Raw genomic sequence first — 20388 nt, forward strand, 5'->3', positions numbered from 1 at the left:
CATGGTAGGTACGCATACCCATTACGGGTACCCTAAAGGTTATGTACTCGTGAATGAGATGAGGTATGCATACCCAGTAAGTGTACCCAAACGGGTCTGGATTCGTGAATGGATTAAGGTATGCATACCCAATATGCGTACCCTAAGAGCCTGAATTCACGAAATGGTTCATCGGTACAGAGCTCTACACATACCTACCCAGTACGAACTCTGTAGATGCTCATAATCTGTTTTCAAAAATATGTTTGGCACTACTACAACTTTCATAAAAACTTCTAAGACAACTTTTACCACTAAATCACTTTGTGGTTATGATTCATGGTTTAAGTCTTGAGTGTTTAATGAACACAAATGTCTATATATTCGTATGTCCTACTTGCCATGAACTATCATTGTACAATGTTTTAAAACCCTGGACCATAGTATATATTCATTTATGTAATCCCAAGACGAACTTCTCACATGCTTACACGAACTTCTTACAAGAGTTTCATCTAAACTGGGAAAGTGGTTGCTTGAATCTCAAGTTATTTTTAGCTTGAATTATAAGCTACATATAGTCTTGAAAGTCTATAAATAGAGAGACTCAAAAAACTGGAACTGTGTTCTATTTTTATGCTAGAGTCGACCTCTATTTATCTAGGTGTCCTCTAAGAAACTATAGATGGTGAAATTTGGATAAAAGGAAAAAATGTCATTTCAACCCTATAGACAGAATTCAACTATCACGGGAGAGATTAAGCCCTTGGTCCTCAAGGCATCCTTAGCCATGATTTCTAGTATACGTCCCCGCGAGGCACTGCTGGTCGTGATGCCGTGATTCCTAGCGCACATCCTCAACGAGATACTGCTGGTCACGTGGGTTTTGTAGAGCGTAAAACGTCCCCGGCAGACTTATGAACCAGAACATCCACAATTCCAGCATGTTTTCGCGAGACACAGCTGATTGTAATGCCATGATTCCTAGTATACGTCTCAACGAAATGCTGCTAGTCATGTAGGCTCTGTAGATGCGTAAATACGTCCCCGATGGACTTATGACCCAGAGCGTAGATTCGCATATATCCTGTAAGCACGACTCACCCTATTTGAGATCAAAGACTGATTCCTAGTGCATCATCGCGAGATACACTGGTCATGTCTGCTCTAGGCTCTGACTCGACTTACTGAGGTTTCCGGATAACTCCTAGGACATCCCCGCGAGATATGCTGGTTATTCTACCTCTGAGCCTTTTTGACAGATTCCTAGAACATCCTTTCGAGATACACTGGTATTGTTAGCTCATCATATTGACACACGGTTGATTCCTAGCACATCTCTGCAAGATACGCTGGTCAAAGACGAGTGAGCCAAAGTCTCGCACAGACATTAAATCGGGCATACAAATCCTTTTCTCTCTCAAGGATGAGTCCCAGCAAACCGCAAAAAGATATGGATCCATTAAGAAAATCTTCGGAGAGATTTTTGAACCGTCCGCAAAAATCTCAGAGAGATTCAAATCTCTCTGCAAAAATCACAGAGGGATTTTTGAGCCGTCCGCAAAAATCTTAGAGAGATTCAAATCTCTCTGCAAAAATCACAGAGAGATTTTTGAGCCGTCCGCAAAATTCTCAGGGAGATTCAAATATCTCTGCAAAAATCACAGAGGGATATTTGGGTCGTCCGCAAAAATCTCAGAGAGATTCAAATCTCTCTGCAAAAATCAAAGAGAGATTTTTAAGCCGTTCACAAAATCTCAGAGAGATTCAAAGCTCTCCTCAAAATCTCTGAGAGATTTAAAATGATAGGCACACACTTACCTAGTGCTCAAGACTATTTCTCAGCCTCTCAAACACGCTCACGGCTAGTAAATTGAGCCTGAACTGTACATAACTTATCCAAAAACGTGGATAAGCTCTCTTGAGATCCGTATGCTCAACAAAGGGACCCACAATCAATAATACGGTCTTCACATGACATATGTGACCGGTCATGGAGAGAGGGAGATCAGCTTCAGCTCCTCTCAAACTCTGCACACGATTTCTAAGGAATTCCATACCCTTTCACGTGACTCATCCTAGTCATTCTCACAAATCAGAGAATATCTCTCTATCTTGGACAACTCGTCTAAAGAGAATATTTCTCTTTCAACACATCATCACAAAGGCTGACTCAGCTTCACACAAATGAGGGGATAACAATTAGGGTTTCGGTCTGGCGGTCTACGACGCGTGTGAGAAATACCCGGCTTATTTCTCACCGTATAAGAGAGTAAAGGCGGTGGAATAATGAGATAAACTCAACCTAGTTTATCCCTATTCCTGAAGATACGGGAGAATTGTTATGCACGGCACGGAAAGCAATCCTTATCTTCACTGACTTGAGATTAGAGAATTCAGCTATAAGTACGTCATCTATTTTCCAAGCTACGATCATCTTTCTCATAACCTCTCAGAGAAATAACTTGTTTTATGATCTCTCTCTTCATCTGCTTCCCTCCCTAAGACCATCCCTAATCCTTCTTCCCCGTGACTGAAGCATCCTTTGAACGCCCAACTGAACGTTGTTTAAGCGAAGACTGTTCGTGCTCAACCTCCCATAACTCACTTTCAGAAACCCTAGAATCCCACTTCTAGCCTCTCTCATATTTTAGGAAACTAAATTTTGGCGACCAGAGTGGGAGGTTGTTCACTCAGTTACAGATATAAATCATGGTCTCTTACGAAGGAAGACGATTCCACCAATCCAAATACAAAAAAACATTTCATTGATCCAGGCTCTGTAGATCCCTTACAGGCTTAGCCGAGAGATTTATCCCCACCAGCACCTTCTCTCTCATTCGAGTTTGACCTTAGTGAATAGGTTAGTGCATCCCGGATCACATGGATCTCGTCCTGTATAACAAAACGCCCTAGTAACCGATTTTCATAAAAATTTACTTCTAATCCTTGAAAACGTTGGGTAAGGACAAAGGAGAACTCCTAGAGACTCAACATAATCTTGCAAAATCTCATATCGATATCGAGACTTATCTGAAAAAGCCTTTAGAGTTACCAGAAGGGATGGATCCAACAAATCTAGATCGATTACACGTTTTCTAAAGAATGAATACTAAAACTGGTGAGAATAGCACTGACGGAATCCTGCAATCAATCTCACCGGAGAAGATAAAGATCATTACGAACGCGACAGAGCAAAGGAGCAACCATCCAGCCGTCTTTATCACTCTCAAGGAACTCAAGGACCAGATGACGCTCTAAACTTGGAGAATCCGACAAATATTTGTTCCAAAAATCGTTTAGGTCAAGGGCCCTCAACCTGATCACAGGGGACTCTGGAAGTTTACTTCACTTTACTATTTTACTTATAACTCTTTCATTTTGTATCCGATTGACCTAGTTCTTGCTCCGTCGGATTTGTCTTTTTATCGTCTACAAGATAAACTTAGCAGAAACTTGGAAAGGCTCCAAGAAATCCGTGACCTAGTAAAAAGCGTTGCAGGGCCACGTAGGGTCATAAACCGCCAAGAAAGATACATGTTGTCTCCCTTCCTACTCCAGAGGATCGTGACAAGAACACGACAAAGTATGAGGCGAAACTAGATCCCAAGACGAGGCTCAACCAAAACTCAGCTTTATCCGAAGACGCAAATCCGCTGGTCGATATGTTATCTCAACACTCGCCCTGTCAGAAAGAAAAGGAGTCCTAGCGATTGTAGGACTAAGTCTCGATGAGCCTCCATCTCGGCTACACCAATTATTATCAAGTATCATTTTCCGTTGGGATCTCAGTTCACCCAAGAAGAAAAAGGAGAATATATTCGCACCTGAACCTACCAAGGGAAAAGAAATTGGAAGTGCCGAAAATTCAGATAAAACTCCGTTACTTGACATAAAGCTACAACCAGCTACTATCACTGAAGTAAAACAAGAGAAGGACCCGAGACCATAGCTTCGGTATACACGTTACTCATTCAGGCGCATACTAGCAGTTCCCTTGATCAAAGTCTCTTCTATCGAGAAAATCTAATCGACATGTTATCCCATGAGTCAGGCTCAGATGCGATGAGCAAAGGACAAGATATGACGATCACATACAATTTCCTCATGTCAAAAAACGACTCCTCCATGTGAAGAATTACCTAGCATATTCCTAGAGAGCTCTTCCATCAATAAAACAAAAATCGACTACGCAGTTGGACCAGAATGTATCTATTACCCTAATTGTACCAGAAGGAATATACTACTCTTAAGTTTGGTTGAGCATCCTCCCAAAAGAAGAATAAATCTCAACGGATAATTTTACTACAGAAGTTCACCTGAATCCCTATCAAGACACCTTGTAGAGGCGGAAAAACAACTACATCTTGTCCACAAAGACACATGCGGAAATATCTCGACATGACTCTCCATAGACGTCTCCAGCCCACAGATTATCACTTTCCCGCCTTGAAGACTCAATCTCGTACGCTACAAGGGTCTTACCTCATTTTCCAAACATCCCGAGTCAATGGGAATCCATAGTCTTATATCAAACTGGAAACTAACAGAGAATCATGCGTCACATACCTCCATGGCCAACAAGAGGTGGCCCAAACATCCAGTTTTCATATAACAAATTTAGAAACGATCAACGCAGGAGTCTTAAAAGATCGGGACACATCAAGACCATTCAACTCCCCAAACCCACAACACAACATATTATTACTTGGGATTAGGTGACTAGAGATCGGTCTTTAAAATCGTGAAGGGGACTTATCTCGAGAAAATCTCGGATCTCTGTCTGGTCTCGTCGAATTATTCTCCTTCAGCATATGTACTCAACAATTGCAACCACGTCCCGTATCCTGACCAAAGATAAGATGTTTTAGGTTTTTATACGCGTGCACCAGAACTATATCAAGTAAAAGAAGCATTCAAATTATCCCTTAATAATAAACGCAAGCAGGAGCAAACTAGGGTTCAAAATCGGCTTGAAGAGGAGTCTATAGTTTCCACTCTACTCAGACGCGACTCATACTTTAGTGACATGACTCGACAAACTAAGACAAATGGGTAGAGAATTTGACAACGCGCCATTGATAAAATTATTCGTCCATGTCTCTCCTACCATGTGTTAAAAGGGCATGATGTTTCAATACACGATCCAAGAGATATCAGCAAAATAATTGAAGGAGTTGCTGCTAAAACTCTGGATTCCCGAGTTCAACTTCACATGTGCTTACAACTGACTAAATAAGCTCAAAATTTATATTTGTCACTACTATATGAAAGTTGAGTCTCTTCTATTCGATAGTTCGGGTCAATCACTGAAATCAAACGTCAAACGAAGTTTCTACAATCTCCGGAGTGAAGATCGCGCAAGGAAGGACCTCCTATTACGAATTTAACTTAGGGTTTTCCCTACTCGCATACTTGACGAAGTAATCTAGGGTTTGTATCAAGTTCAAACTCATGAAGGTCCCCTTCCTTTAACAAATGCATACCGGAAATGTTCTGAGAGAGAAAATATCAACCCCAAATAAAATTATCTAGCAAAGGCCCTTATAGAAAATATGTTTCTTCATGTTCAGCTGCTTCGCTTCGGCCTCTGCATCTCGAGCCGCCTGTTTAGACGGTTCCTTAAGCTGTTAAGGAACATGATAGAAAGTTCATTTGTGTGAAAGCCTCTCCCATTCTTTTAGAAGGTTCCCTAAGACTCTCTCAATACCTTTTAGCTCATTGCTCTTCAACAAAAACGAGCTCATAAGATATTTTGACCAAAATACCCTTATATTGCAATTTTGAGTATATTCGAATAAGAAAACCTTGATACGGCTAGAGACCGACCAATCTCTCATATACTCCTTCCAAAGGCCTCATGCACGTGAATATTGAGTTCTCTAAGTGTCCAAAGAAGAATGGGGTTGAAACGAAATCCAGAAAAGCAGAATTGTACAGAAAATAAAGGGAATCTAGATCAAAACAGGGAATTCAGGTTCATGATTTCCAAAACCAGGATCAGATATGCGCCAATATCTCTTTCAAGATTTTAATACGCTAAGGGAGGATCCATATATCTTTATATTTCATGCCAAAGAAAAATCAGGCTCATATTTTTTTTTGACGAAAATACCATTGGTTTCAAAGATAGGCATTTTCTCTCAGAAAAGGGGTGTCTGATTGGTACAAGGAATTGAAAAAGTTCTCAACATGCAAGGTGCTGACCCCACAAGAAATATGCACGCCTACCAAGCCTCTTCGAGCATCTCCAGAGTGTTTAAAGGAGTTAGACATGAACAAAAGAGAAATTAGGGTTTAGGTGAAGTATAAGCTTGAATTCAAAATTCGCCCGAGATAGGGATTTCGAAAATTCAAAAGGTAAGTGCATGTCTTTGCTCACGGCTCTTCACCAACATCAAGGCCATCCAGGAAACTATTCCGAAACTCTCTCTTCCCCACACACCCGCCTGTACAAATTCGGAAGCTCAAGGATGCACAAAGAGAGAAAATTAGGGTTTTGTCCAGGTAAACCCTAATTAACAGATTCCATTCGCTCAAGACGGAAATTTTGTCCCATCAAGACTTCATTATCATGTCATTGACGTTGAAGACAAAGTCCCTGGAAGTTTCAAGGTCCAGAATCGATTTCAATATCAAAGCCATAACGATTGAAGGCTAAACCTGGGATTCTGCAAGTCTAAAAAGGATGAACGGATTGTAATTGCGTACGAACGATTTGTTACCATGTATATATTCATCATAGAACAATCAAGGTTCTACTCTGAGTAGGAGACTTAATGTAGTGGTGAAATTTGGATAAAGGGAAAAAGTGTCATTTCAACCCTATAGACATAATTCAAATGTCACGGGAGAGATTAAGCCCTTGGTCCTCAAGGCATCCTTAGCCACGATTTCTAGTATACGTCCCCGCGAGACACTAATGGTCATGATGTCGTGATTCCTGGCGCACATCCTCAACGAGATATTGCTGGTCACGTAGGTTTTGTAGACCGTAAAACTTCCCCGACAGACTTGTGAACCATAACATCCACAACTCCAGCATTTTTCGCGAGACGCAGCTGATTGTGATGCCATGATTACTAGTATACATCCTCAACGAGATGTTGCTGGTCATGTAGGCTTTGTAGAAGCGTAAATACGTCCCCGATGGACTTATGACCCAGAGCGGAGATTCGCATATCTCTTGTAAGCATGAATCACCCTATTTGAGATCAAATAATGATTCCTAGTACATCATCGCGAGATACATTGGTCATGTCTGCTCTAGGCTCTGACTCGACTTACTGAGGTTTCCGGATAACTCCTAGGACATCCCCGCGAGATACGCTGGTTATTCTACCTCTGAGCCTTTTTGATAGATTCCTAGAACATCCTTTCGAGATACACTGGTCTTGTTAGCTCATCATATTGACACACAGTTGATTCCTAGCACATCTCTGCAAGATACGCTGTTCAAAGATGAGTGAGCCAAAGTCTCGCAGAGACATTAAATCGGGCGTACAAAGCTTTTTCTCTCTCTAGGCCGAGTCCCAGCTGACCGCAAAGAGATACGGATCCGTTAAGAAAATCTTCAGATATATTTTTGAGCCGTCCGCAAAAATCTCTGAGAGATCAAATCTCTCTGCAAAAATCACAGTGGGATTTATGATCCATTCGCAAAAATCTCAGAGAGATTTAAATCTCTCTGCAAAAATCGCAGAGGGATTTTTGAGTCATATGCAAAAATCTCAGAGAGATTCAAATCTCTCTGCAAAAATCACAGAGGGATTTTTGGGCCGTCCGAAAAAATCTCAGGGAGATTCAAATCTCTCTGCAAAAATCACAGAGAGATTTTTAAGACGTTCACAAAATCTGGAGGGATTCAAAGCTCTCCCCAAAATCTCGGAAAGATTCAAAATGATAGGTACACACTTACCTAGTGCTCAATCCTATTTCTCAGCCTCTCAAACACGCTCACGGCTAGTAAATTGAGCCTGAACTGTACACATTTATCCAAAAACGTGGATAAGCTCTCTTGAGCTCCGCATGCTCAACAAAGTGACCCACAAACAATAATACGGTCTTCACACGACATATGTGACCGACCATGGATAGAGGGAGATCAGCCTCAGCTCCTCTCACATTCTGCACATGATTCCTAAGGAGTTCCATACCCTTTCACGTAACTCATCCTAGTCATTCTCACAAATCAGAGAATATATTTCTATCTTAGCCAACTCGGCTGAAGAGAATATTTCTCTTTCATCACATCAACACAAAGGCTGACTCAGCTTCACACAAATGGGGGGATAACAATTAGGGTTTCGGTCTGTGAGAAATACCTTGCTTATTTCTCACCGTAGAAGAGAGTAAAGGCGGTGGAATAATGAGATAAACTCAACCTAGTTTATCCCTATTCCTGAAGAGACAGGAGAATTGTTCTGCACGGCACGGAAATCAATCCTTATCTTCACTGACTTGAGATTAGAGAATTCATCTATAAATAGGTCATCTATTTTCCAAGCTACGATCATCTTTCTCATAACCTCTCAGAGCAATAACTTGTTCTCTGATCTCTCTCTTCATCTGCATCCCTCCCTAAGACCATCCATAATCCTTCTTCCATGTGACTGAAGCAGCCTTTGAACGCCCAACTATGCGTGGTTTAGGCGAAGACTGTTCGTGCTCAACCTCCCGTAACTCACTTTCAGAAACCCTAGAATCCCACTTCTAGCCTCTCTCAGATTTTAGGTAACTAAATTTTGGCGACCAGAGTGGGAGGTTGTTCACTCAGTTAAAGATATCAATCATGGTCTCTTAGGAAGGAAGACGATTCCACCAATCCAAACACAAAAAAAAACATTCCATTGATCCAGGCTCTGTAGATCCCTTACAGGCTTAGCTGAGAGATTTATCCCCACCAGCACTCTCTCTCTCATTCGAGTTTGACCTTAGTGAATAGGTTAGTGCATCCCGGATCACATGGATCTCGTCCTGCATAAGAAAACGCCCTAGTAACCGATTTTCATAAAAATCTACTCCTAATCCTTGAAAAGGTTGGGTAAGGACAAAGGAAAACTCCCGGAGACTCAACATAATCTTGAAAAATCTCAGATCGACATCCATACTTATCTGAAAACGCCTTTAGAGTTACCAGAAGGGATGGATCCAACAAATCTAGATCGAGTACACGTTTTCTAAAGAATGAGTACTAAAACTGCTGAGAATAGCACTGACAGAATCCTTCAATCAATCTTACCGGAGAAGATAAAGCTCATTACGAACGCGACAGAGCAAAGGATCAACCATCCAGCCGTCCTTATTACTCTAGAGGACCTCAAGGACCAGATGACGCTTTAACTTGGAGAATCTGACGAATATTTGTTCCAAAATTCGTTTAGGTCAAGGGCCCTCAACCTGATCACAGGGGACTCGGGAAGTTTACTTCACTTTACTATTTTACTTATAACTCTTTCATTCAGTATCCTATTGACCTAGTTCTTGCTCCATCGGATTTATCTTTTTGTCATCTACAAGATAAACTTAGCAGAAACTTGGAAAGTCTCCAAGAAATCCGTGACCTAGTCAAAAGCATTGCAGAGCTACGTAGGGTCATAAACCGCCAAGAAAGATACATGTTGTCTCCCTTCCTGCTCCTGAGGATTGTGACAAGAACGCGACAAAGTATGAGGAGAAACTACATCCCAAGACGAGGCTCAACAAAACTCAGCTTTATCCGAAGACGCAAATCCGCTGGTCGATATGCTATTTCAACACCCGTCCTGTCAGAAAGAAAAGGAGTCCTAGCGATTGTAGGACTAAGTCTCGATGAGCCTCCATCTCGACTACACCAACGATTATCCAGTATCAATTTCCGTTGGGATCTCAGTTCACCCAAGAAGAAAAAGGAGAATATATTCGCACCTGAACCTACCAAGGGAAAAGAAATTGGAAGTGCCGAAAATTCAGATAAAACTCCGTTACTGGACATACAGCTACAACCATCTACTGTCACTGAAGTAAAACAAGAGAAGGATCCGAGACCATAAATTCAGGATACACGTTACTCATTCAGGCGCATACTAGCAGTTCCCTCGGTCAAAGTCTCTTCTATCGAGAAAATCTAACTGACATATTATCCCATGAGTCAGGCTCAGATGCGATGATCAAAGGACAAGATATGACGATCACATACAATTTCCTCATGTCAAAAAACGACTCCTCCACGTGAAGAATTACCTAGCAGATTCCTAGAGAGCTCTTCCATCGATAAAACAAAAATCGAATGCGCAGTTGGACCTGAATGTATCTATTACCCTACTTGTACCAGAAGGCATATACTACTCTTAAGTTCGGTTGAGCATCCTCCCAAAAAAGAATAAATCTCAACGGATAATTTTACTACAGAAGTTCACATGAATCCCTGTCAAGACACCTTGTAGAGGCGTAAAAACAACTACATCTTGTCCACAAAGACATATGCGGCAAAATCTCGACATGACTCTCCACATATGTCTCCATCCCACAGATTATCACTTACCTGCCTTGAAGACTCAATCTCGTGCGCTACAAGGGTCTTACCTAATTTTACAAACATCCCGAGTCAATGGGAATCCATAGTCTTATATCAAACTGGAGACTAACGGAGAATCGTGCGTCACATACCTCCATGGCCAACAAGAGGTGGCCCAGACATCCAGTTTTCATATAACAGATTTAGAAACGATCAATGCAGGAGTCTTAAAATATCGGGACAAATCAAGATCATTCAACTTCCCAAACCTACAACATAACATATTATTACTTGGGATTACGTGACTAGAGATCGGTCTTTAAAATCACGAAGGGGACTTATCTCGAGAAAATCTCGGATCTCTGTCTGGTCTCGTCGAATTATTCTCCGTCAGCATATGTACTCAACAATTGCAACCATGTCCCGGATCCTGACCAAAGATAAGATGTTTTAGGGTTTTATATGCGTGCACCAGAACTATATCAAGTAGAAGAAGCATTCAAATTATCCCTTAATAATAAACGCAAGCAGGAGCAAACTAGGGTTCAAAATCGGCTTAAAGAGGAGTCTATAGTTTCCATTCTACTCAGACGCGACTCATACTTTAGTCACATGACTCGACGAACTAAGACAAATGGGTAGAGAATTCGACAACGCGACATTGATAAAAGTATTCATTCATGTCTCTCCTACCATGTGTTAAAAGGGAATGATGTTTCAATACACGATCCAAGAGATATCATCAAAATACTTGAAGGAGTTGTTGTGGAATCTCTGGATTCCCGAGTTCAACTTCACATGTGCTTACTACTGACTAAATAAGCTCAAAATTTATATTTGTCACTACTATATGAAAGTTGAGTCTCTTTTGTTCCGTAGTTGGGGTCAATCATTGAAATCGGACGTCAAACGAAGTTTCTACAATCTCCGGAGTGAAGATCGCGTAAGGAAGGACCTCCTATTACGAATTTAACTTAGGGTTTTCCCTACTCGCATACTTGACGAAGCAATCTAGGGTTTGTATCAAGTTCAAACTCATGAAGGTCCACTTCCTTTAACAAATGCATACAGGAAATGTTCAGAGAGAGAAAATATCAATGCCAAAGAAAATTATCTAGCAAAGGCCCTTAGAGAAAATCCGTTTCTTCATGTTCAGCTGCTTCGCTTCGGCCTCTGCATCTCGAGCCACATGTTTAGACGGTTCCCTAAGTTGTTTAGGAACATGATCGAAAGTCCGTTTGTGTGAAAGCCTCTCCCATTATTTTAGATGGTTCCCTAAGACTCTATCAATCCCTTTTAGCTCATTTCTCTTCAAAAAAAAACGAGCTCATAAGATATTTTGACCAAAATACCCTTATATTTCAATTTTGAGTATTTTCGAAGAAGAAAACCTTGATACGGCTAGAGACCGACCAAGCTCTCATATACTCCTTCCAAAGGCCTCATGCACGTGAATATTGAGTTCTCTAAGTGTCCAAAGAAGAATGGGGTTGAAACGAAATCCAGAAAAGCAGAATTGTAGAGAAAATAAAGGGAATCTGGCTCAAAACAGGGAATTCAGGTTCATGATTTCCAAAACCAGGATCATAGATGCGCCAATCTCTCTTTCAAGACGTGAATATTCTTAGGGAGGATCCATATATATTTCATGCCAAAGAAAAATCAGGCTCATATTACTTTTTGACGAAAATACCCTTGGTTTCAAAGATAAGAATTTTCTCTCAGAAAAGGGGTGTCTGATTGGTACAAGGAATTGAACAAGTTCTCAACATGCAAGGTACTGACCCCACAAGAAATATGCACGCCTACCAAGCCTCTTCGAGCATCTCCAGAGTGTCTGTAGGAGTTAGACGCAAACAAAAGAGAAATTAAGGTTTAGGTGAAATATAAGCTTGAATTCAAAATTTGCCTGAGATAGGGATTTCGAAACTTCAAAAGGTAAGTGCATGTCTTTGCTCACGGCTCTTCACAAATGTCAAGGATATCTAGGAAACCATTAGAAACTCTCTCTTCCCCACACACCCGCCTTTACGAATTCGGAAGCTCAAGGATGCACAAAGAGAGAAAATTAGGGTTTTGTCCAGATAAACCCTAATTAACAGATTCCATTCGTTCAAGACGGACATTTTGTCCCATCAAGACTTCATTATCATGTTATTGAAGTTCAACACAAAGTCCCTGGAAGTTTCAAGGTCCAGAAGCGATTTCAATATCAAAGCCATAACGATTGAAGGCTAAACATGGGATTCTGCAAATCTAAAAAGGATGAACGGATTGTAATTGCGTACGAACGATTTGTTACCATCTATATACTCATCATAGAACAATCAAGGTTCTACTATGAGTAGGAGACTTAATGTAGTGGTGAAATTTGGATAAAGGGCAAAAGTGTCATTTCAACCCTATAGACAGAATTCAAATGTCACGGGAGATATTAAGCCCTTGGTCCTAAAGGCATCCTTAGCCACGATTTCTAGTATACGTCCTCGCGAGGCATTGCTGGTCTTGATGCCGTGATTCCTAACGCACATCCTCAACGAGATACTGCTGGTCACGTAGGTTTTGTAGAGCGTAAAACGTCCCCAGCAGACTTATGAACCAGAATATCCATAATTCCATCATGTTTTCGCGAGACGTAGCTGATTGTGATGCCATAATTCCTAGTATACGTCCTCAACGAGATGCTGCTCGTCATGTAGGCTCTGTAGATGCGTAAATATGTCCTCGATGGACTTATGACCCAGAGCGGAGATTCACATATCTCTTGTAAGCATGAATCACCCTATTTGAGATCAAATAATGATTCCTAGTACATCATCGCGAGATACATTGGTCATGTCTGCTCTAGGCTCTGACTCGACTTACTGAGGTTTCCGGATAACTCCTAGGACATCCACGCGAGATACGCTGGTTATTCTACCTCTGAGCCTTTTTGATAGATTCCTAGAACATCCTTTCGAGATACACTGGTCTTGTTAGCTCATCATATTGACACACAGTTGATTCCTAGCACATCTCTGCAAGATACGCTGGTCAAAGATGAGTGGGCCAAAGTCTCGCAGAGACATTAAATCGGGCGTACAAAGCCTTTTCTCTCTCTAGGCCGAGTCCCAGCTGACCGCAAAGAGATACGGATCCGTTAATTAAATCTTCAGAGATATTTTTGAGCCGTCCGCAAAAATATCAGAGGGATTTTTGAGCCGTCCGCAAAAATCTCTGAGAGATCAAATCTCTCTGCATAAATCACAGTGGGATTTATGAGCCGTTCGCAAAAATCTCAGAGAGATTCAAATCTCTCTGCAAAAATCGCAGAGGGATTTTTGAGTCATATGCAAAAATCTCAGAGAGATTCAAATCTCTCTGCAAAAATCACAGAGGGATTTTTAGGTCGTCCGCAAAAATCTCAGAGAGATTCAAATCTCTCTGCAAAAATCACAGAGAGATTTTTAAGACGTTCACAAAATCTGGAGGGATTCAAAGCTCTCCTCAAAATCTCGGAAAGATTCAAAATGATAGGTACACACTTACCTAGTGCTCAATCCTATTTCTCAGCCTCTCAAACACGCTCACGTCTAGTAAATTGAGCCTGAACTGTATACATTTATCTAAAAACGTGGATAAGCTCTCTTGAGCTCCGCATGATCAACAAAGTGACCCACAAATAATAATACGGTCTTCACATGACATATGTGACCGAACATGGAGAGAGGGAGATCAGCCTCAGCTCCTCTCACATTCTGCACATGATTCCTAAGGAGTTTCATACCCTTTCACGTGACTCATCCTAGTCATTCTCACAAATCAGAGAATATCTTTCTATCTTGGCCAACTCGGCTGAAGAGAATATTTCTCTTTCATCACATCAACACAAAGGATGACTCAGCTTCACACAAATGGGGGGATAACAATTAGGGTTTCGGTCTGGCGGTCTACGACACATGTGAGAAATACCCTGCTTATTTCTCACCGTAGAAGAGAGTAAAGGCGGTGGAATAATGGGATAAACTCAACCTAGTTTATCCCTATTCCTGAAGAGACGGGAGAATTGTTCCGCACGGCACGGAAAACAATCCTTATCTTTACTGACTTGAAATTAGAGAATTCAGATATAAATAGGTCATCTATTTTCCAAGCTACGATCATCTTTATCAGAACCTCTCAGAGCAATAACTTGTTCTCTGATCTCTCTCTTCATCTGCTTCCCTCCCTAAGACCATCCCTAATCCTTCTTCCCTGTGACTGAAGCAGCCTTTGAATGCCCAACTGTGCGTGGTTTAGGAGAATATTGTTCGTGCTCAACCTCCCATACCTCACTTTCAGAAACCCTAGAATCCCACTTCTAGCCTCTCTCAAATTTTAGGTAACTAAATTTTGGCGACCAGAGTGGGAGGTTGTTCACTCAGTTACAGATATCAATCATGGTCTCTTAGGAAGGAAGACGATTCCACCAATCCAAATACAAAAAAAAACATTCCATTGATCCAGGCTCTGTAGATCCCTTACAGGCTTAGCCGAGAGATTTATCCCCACCAGCACTTTCTCTCTCATTCGAGTTTGACCTTAGTGAATAGGTTAGTGCATCCCGGATCACATGGATCTCGTCCTGCATAAGAAAACGCCCTAGTAACCGATTTTCATAAAAATCTACTCCTAATCCTTGAAAACGTTGGGTAAGGACAAAGGAAAACTCCCGGAGACTCAACATAATCTTGCAAAATCTCAGATCGACATCCAGACTTATCTGAAAACGCCTTTAGAGTTACCAGAAGGGATGGATCCAACAAATCTAGATCGAGTACACGTTTTCTAAAGAATGAGTACTAAAACTGCTGAGAATAGCACTGACAGAATCCTGCAATCAATCTCACCGGAGAAGATAAAGCTCATTCCGAACGCGACAGAGCAAAGGAGCAACCATCCAGTCGTGCTTATCACCCTCAAGGACCAGATGACGCTCTAAACTTGGAGAATCTGAAAAATATTTGTTCCAAAATTAGTTTAGGTCAAGGGCCTTCAACCTAATCACAGGGGACTCGGGAAGTTTAATTCACTTTACTATTTTACTTATAACTCTTTCATTCTGTATCCGATTGACCTAGTTTTTGCTCCGTCGGATTTGTGTTTTTGTCGTCTACAAGATAAACTAAGCAGAAACTTGGAAAGGCTTCAAGAAATCCGTGACCTAGTCAAAAGCGTTGCAGAGCCACGTAGGGTCATAAACCACCAAGAAAGATACATGTTGTCTCCCTTCCTTCTCCAGAGGATCGTAACAAGAACACGACAAAGTATGAGGATAAACTAGATCCCAAGATGAGGCTCAACCAAAACTCAACTTTATCCGAAGACGCACAGCCGCTGGTCGATATGTTATCTCAACACCCGTCATGTCAGAAAGAAAAGGAGTCCTAGCGATTGTAGGACTAAGTCTCGATGAGCCTCCATCTCGGCTACACCAACGATTATCCAGTATCATTTTCCGATGGGATCTCAGTTCACCTAAGAAGAAAAAAGAGAATATATTTGCATCTGAACCTACCAAGGGAAAGAAATTGGAAGTGCCAAAAATTCAGATAAAACTCCGTTACTTGACATACAGCTACAACCAGCTAATGTCACTGAAGTAAAACAAGAGAAGGATCCGAGACCATAGATTCAGGATACACGTTACTCATTCAGGCGCATACTAGCAGTTCCCTCGGTCAAAGTCTCTTCAATCGAGAAAATCTAATTGACATGTTATCCCATGAATCGGGCTCAGATGCGATGAGCAAAGGACAAGATATGACGATCACATACAATTTCCTAATGTAAAAAATGACTCCTTCATGTAAAGAATTACCTAGAAGATTCCATGAGAGCTCTTCCATCAGCCGTCCGCAAAAATCTCAGAGAGATCAAATCTCTCTGCGAAATCACAGAGGGATTTTTGAGCCGTCCACAAAAATCTCAGAGAGATTCAAATCTCTCTCCAAAATCAGAGAGGGATTTTTGAGCCGTCCGCAAAAATCTCAAAGAGATTCAAATCTCTCTGCAACAATCATAAAAAGATTTAAAGTCGTTCACAAAATCTCAGAGAGATTCAAAGCTCTCCTCAAAATCTCGGAGAGATTCAAAATGATAGGCACTGATAGACACATTTTTGTGTCCGACTTTGTCTCGATTCTATATATTGTTAGGGCTCATTTTGTACTTATTATGGTGTTTTATTTATTTGTAGGTATTTTTGGTTAATAAACATTTTTGGAAAAATTGGCTCGAAAAGTTGTTGGAAAGCACCCGGAGGACATTTGCTATTCAGACTCTCACTTTGGATAAGGGGTAACCTAATTACTAAGGGGCATCCCATTTCCAGGAAGTTTCTAATCACACCCCTACTCTGGATAAGGGGCAACCATCTTCAACATTCAAAAACCAGGATTTTGGCGGGAAAAAAGTGCAGTTAAAGAACAGTTTTGGCAATCGTGATTTTGAGGAGTTTGAGGTCGATTAAACCTCTGATTTTCATAGGATAGACTCCTTACGGGTCTAGGAATCTGATATGGGTGTTTAATCGATTAGACTGGGCTCAATCGACGAATTTTTCTCACAACAGAAAATATGGAAAATCACGTGTGTGACCTGTTTTAGGGAATTTTAGAGAGATTAAAACGCTGTAAACCTTCCCAAAGATTTGTATCTACCTAAGGAAGAGTTTAGAATAAAAAGGAAAGCTCAGAATTGCGTAGAAATCCTAAAACAAGAAATTGCCGCAACTTGGCTGTGAAGAGAAGGAAAGAGATTTTGGAAGATTTGGGAGAGATTTAATCGGTATTTTTGATATAAATAGATGTCTTGGGTCATATAAAAGAGGTGTCGAGAGTTTGGGAACCTAAGGAGAGCCAGAGAAGAAGAAATCAGAGCTTTACCAAACTCTGTTTCTGTTGCTGCTGCTGCTGAAGAAGAAGAACGCGAAGAACATTGACGCTCGGTAGACAGTCGCAGAACAGTGTCGTTGTTTAACAGCTGAAGAACATTAAGCTGTTCAGAGCAGTCTTATTTTAGGGTCTTAAAATCCGCGACAAAGCAACAGTTTTTCTGTAACAGTTCCATTGTAACAGCTGTTTTGCAACACCAATACACTGTTGCAAACAGTCTGTGTTACTACTTTTCACTCTTTTAATCATGTTTTTGAGCAACAAACACACATTTTGAGATCATGATTAATATGAGGAGCTAAACCCCATTGCTGAGGCAATAGAGGAAGCTATTTTTCCAACAAAAAGTGGTATATTCTATTTTATCTTTTTATTTGCAATAATTATATGATTATTTTCCTTGAACTATTATTGAATATGATTTTTATTTGAGTGATTGTGATATATTTTGATGGAGTATGCTTAGTTTTAAGACTTTTGATGCTTCATACTTGGTATTTACAATTATTACTTTTGAAAATCTACTTGTTGCAATATTTTAGAATCAAATTAAACAAGAAAATTGCATAAATATAAGTATTGGTTTAATCACTTTGAACTTGGAAAATAGTGGAATCTTAGCCTCAGTGTTTTATTTAGTATTGATATCATCTTTGATTGATTTTGCTATAATTTTTAGTGAGTTTTCTATTTTAATATTAGAATTTAAGTCTAATTAATATCCTTCACAAGTCTGAGAATCGAACCACTTTTACCACTATCTACAAATCACATCAATTTTTGGCGCCGCCGACGCGGACTTGTTTTTAGGGTTTTAGATTTATTTATTTTTTATTTTTTTTATTTTTTTTGTCCTTTTTTATGTTTTTGGGTATTTATCTTGTGTGTGCAGGTTCTGGATCATAAAGGAAATTGAGCCAAGGAGTTTGGTGATTTCATAAAGACTTGGAGCTAAAGATTAAAGCAAAAAGAACAGAAAAGAAGACAATTTTATTTTAGACAATTTTAGTTTAGGGTTTGTTTATTTTATTTTTAAAAAAAAAAACTGCATTAGGGTTTATTATTTTTGTAATTTTTCTTTATTTTTTTGGACTTTTGGACTTCGGGACATTATTATTTTTTTTATTACCCTACGGAAGGGTACTTTAAATATAAACTGTTTGCAGAGAAGGAGGACAATTACGATATTGTCTCTGCACCTTGGGTTCGTACACTAGACATCGGAGTCAGTGGCCCGAGTCGACTACAACCGATTCATCCCCCGTCTGGAACGGGAGGTAAGATTCTAAACACTCGCGAATCCCCTGTCAGCGATTTACTGGACTCCTTCGTATGCATATATGTTGAGGACTGAATACGGACATTTATTTTTCTAGTAAAGGGCAAGGCCTGGACATACAAGATAAGGGTTCGGATTTCATCACCGTTCTCTTCTTTCCCGCTTTAGGAACACGTAACCTACGCGAATCTAAGCCTAAAATTTTTACTAGAACGAGACCGATAGGGTAACGAGCTTAACAGGAAAGTCATTCGAAAAATATTGGTTACTCTTTTAAGCATACTTCGAAGTTCTTGACCGGTTTCTGTAAGTTGAATGCGTGAATGCGCCGCCTTGTAATACCGGTGAGGCCTTGGGTATCAAAGCTCCACCGAGCTTCCCTCGCCTCTATTCAACTTACGTTAACTCGGATTGATTCCAGAGGGGTTTGCTTAAATTGTAACGAATTCCCGTTCGAAGGATTAAAAGCTGGTCTAGAAACAATCTAAGTGGAGCCATCATGCTTTTTGTTTGCTAGAAATCAATAGGTTTGATTTGGTTGAGTCGGCCTTGATCTGTGTTTGCTTACCCTTCCAATTTAGAAAATTCTATTGTATGCCTGAACGTAAAAGAGACGCACTAGGTAGATTTGTTAAAGAGAAACCTAATAGTTCGAAGCGTCTCGATTACCTTAATCTAGAAAGTCCGGATTTTGAAGAGTTTGTTTTTGAACGTTCTTTGACTGAGGAGAGAATCCATGTTTCTCTGATAGCGCCAGAAATGGCAACTTTGAAAGCTTTGTTGAATCCAACTAGGACTACCCGTCCTTCGTGTATTAAGTTATCTGAAACGGAGGCACCATATGAACTGAAATCTGGGACCTTACAGATGCTCCCAATCTTTTTAGGGAAAGAAAATGAAAACCCTTATTACCATGTTAGGGATATTGAGGAAATTTGTAGTACTCTAAGAATTAGAGGCTTAGATGATGATGCTTTGAAGCTTAGGTTATTTCTATTTTCCCTGAAAGATAAGGCCAAGTCGTGGTTGTATAGTTTGGACTCCGAGTCAATTGAGACATATGAACAACTTACATCTGCCTTTTTCAATAAGTTATTCCCTAGGCACAAAACATCGTCTATTAGGACGCAAATATGCACATTTTCACAACAAGAGGGAGAATCTTTATATAGGTATTTGGAAAGGTTCAATGATTTATTATCCCAGTGTCCTCATCATGGTTTAGAAAAGGTTAGGCTAGTTCAGATCCTTTATGAGGGTTTAGATTATTCCACAACGACCATGGTTGAGTCTCTATGCACTGGTGGATTTGAAAACCAAACTGTTGATGCGGCGATGAAATCTTTTAATGAAATCGCCGAAAAACCCAGCAATGGGAAAATAGTAGGGCACCCCAGAAAATAATTCTTTTAAGTAGAGGAAACGTTAATAGGGTAGAAGGAGGCTATGAATCAGATGCCTAAATTGCTGCTATAGCAAAAAGGTTAGAAGCCTTAGAAGTGGGCCAAACTAGTGGTAGAGTGGAGCCTTTTTGGGAAGGCCAGAATATTGAAGAGCAGGCCAATGCTCTTTATAATAATACTAGATTTGGTAACCGTCAAAAGATTGACCCATATTCAGAAACCTATAATCCTGGTTGGAGAAACCATCCGAACCTTTCGTGGTCTAAGGGCCAAAGTCAAGGTCAGTTTAGTAATTCTAATGCTCCCCCAGGTTTTGGC

General features: G+C 40.5%; 1 pseudogene; it reads right to left on the reverse strand.

Moving 5' to 3' along the window:
• Positions 1-19790: 19790 nt before the first annotated feature.
• Positions 19791-19890, reverse strand: LOC113325507 (annotated as a pseudogene).
• Positions 19891-20388: the final 498 nt, after the last annotated feature.

This window comes from Papaver somniferum, chromosome 11 (genome assembly GCF_003573695.1).
Source record: "Papaver somniferum cultivar HN1 chromosome 11, ASM357369v1, whole genome shotgun sequence".
NCBI classification, from domain to species: Eukaryota; Viridiplantae; Streptophyta; class Magnoliopsida; order Ranunculales; family Papaveraceae; genus Papaver; species Papaver somniferum.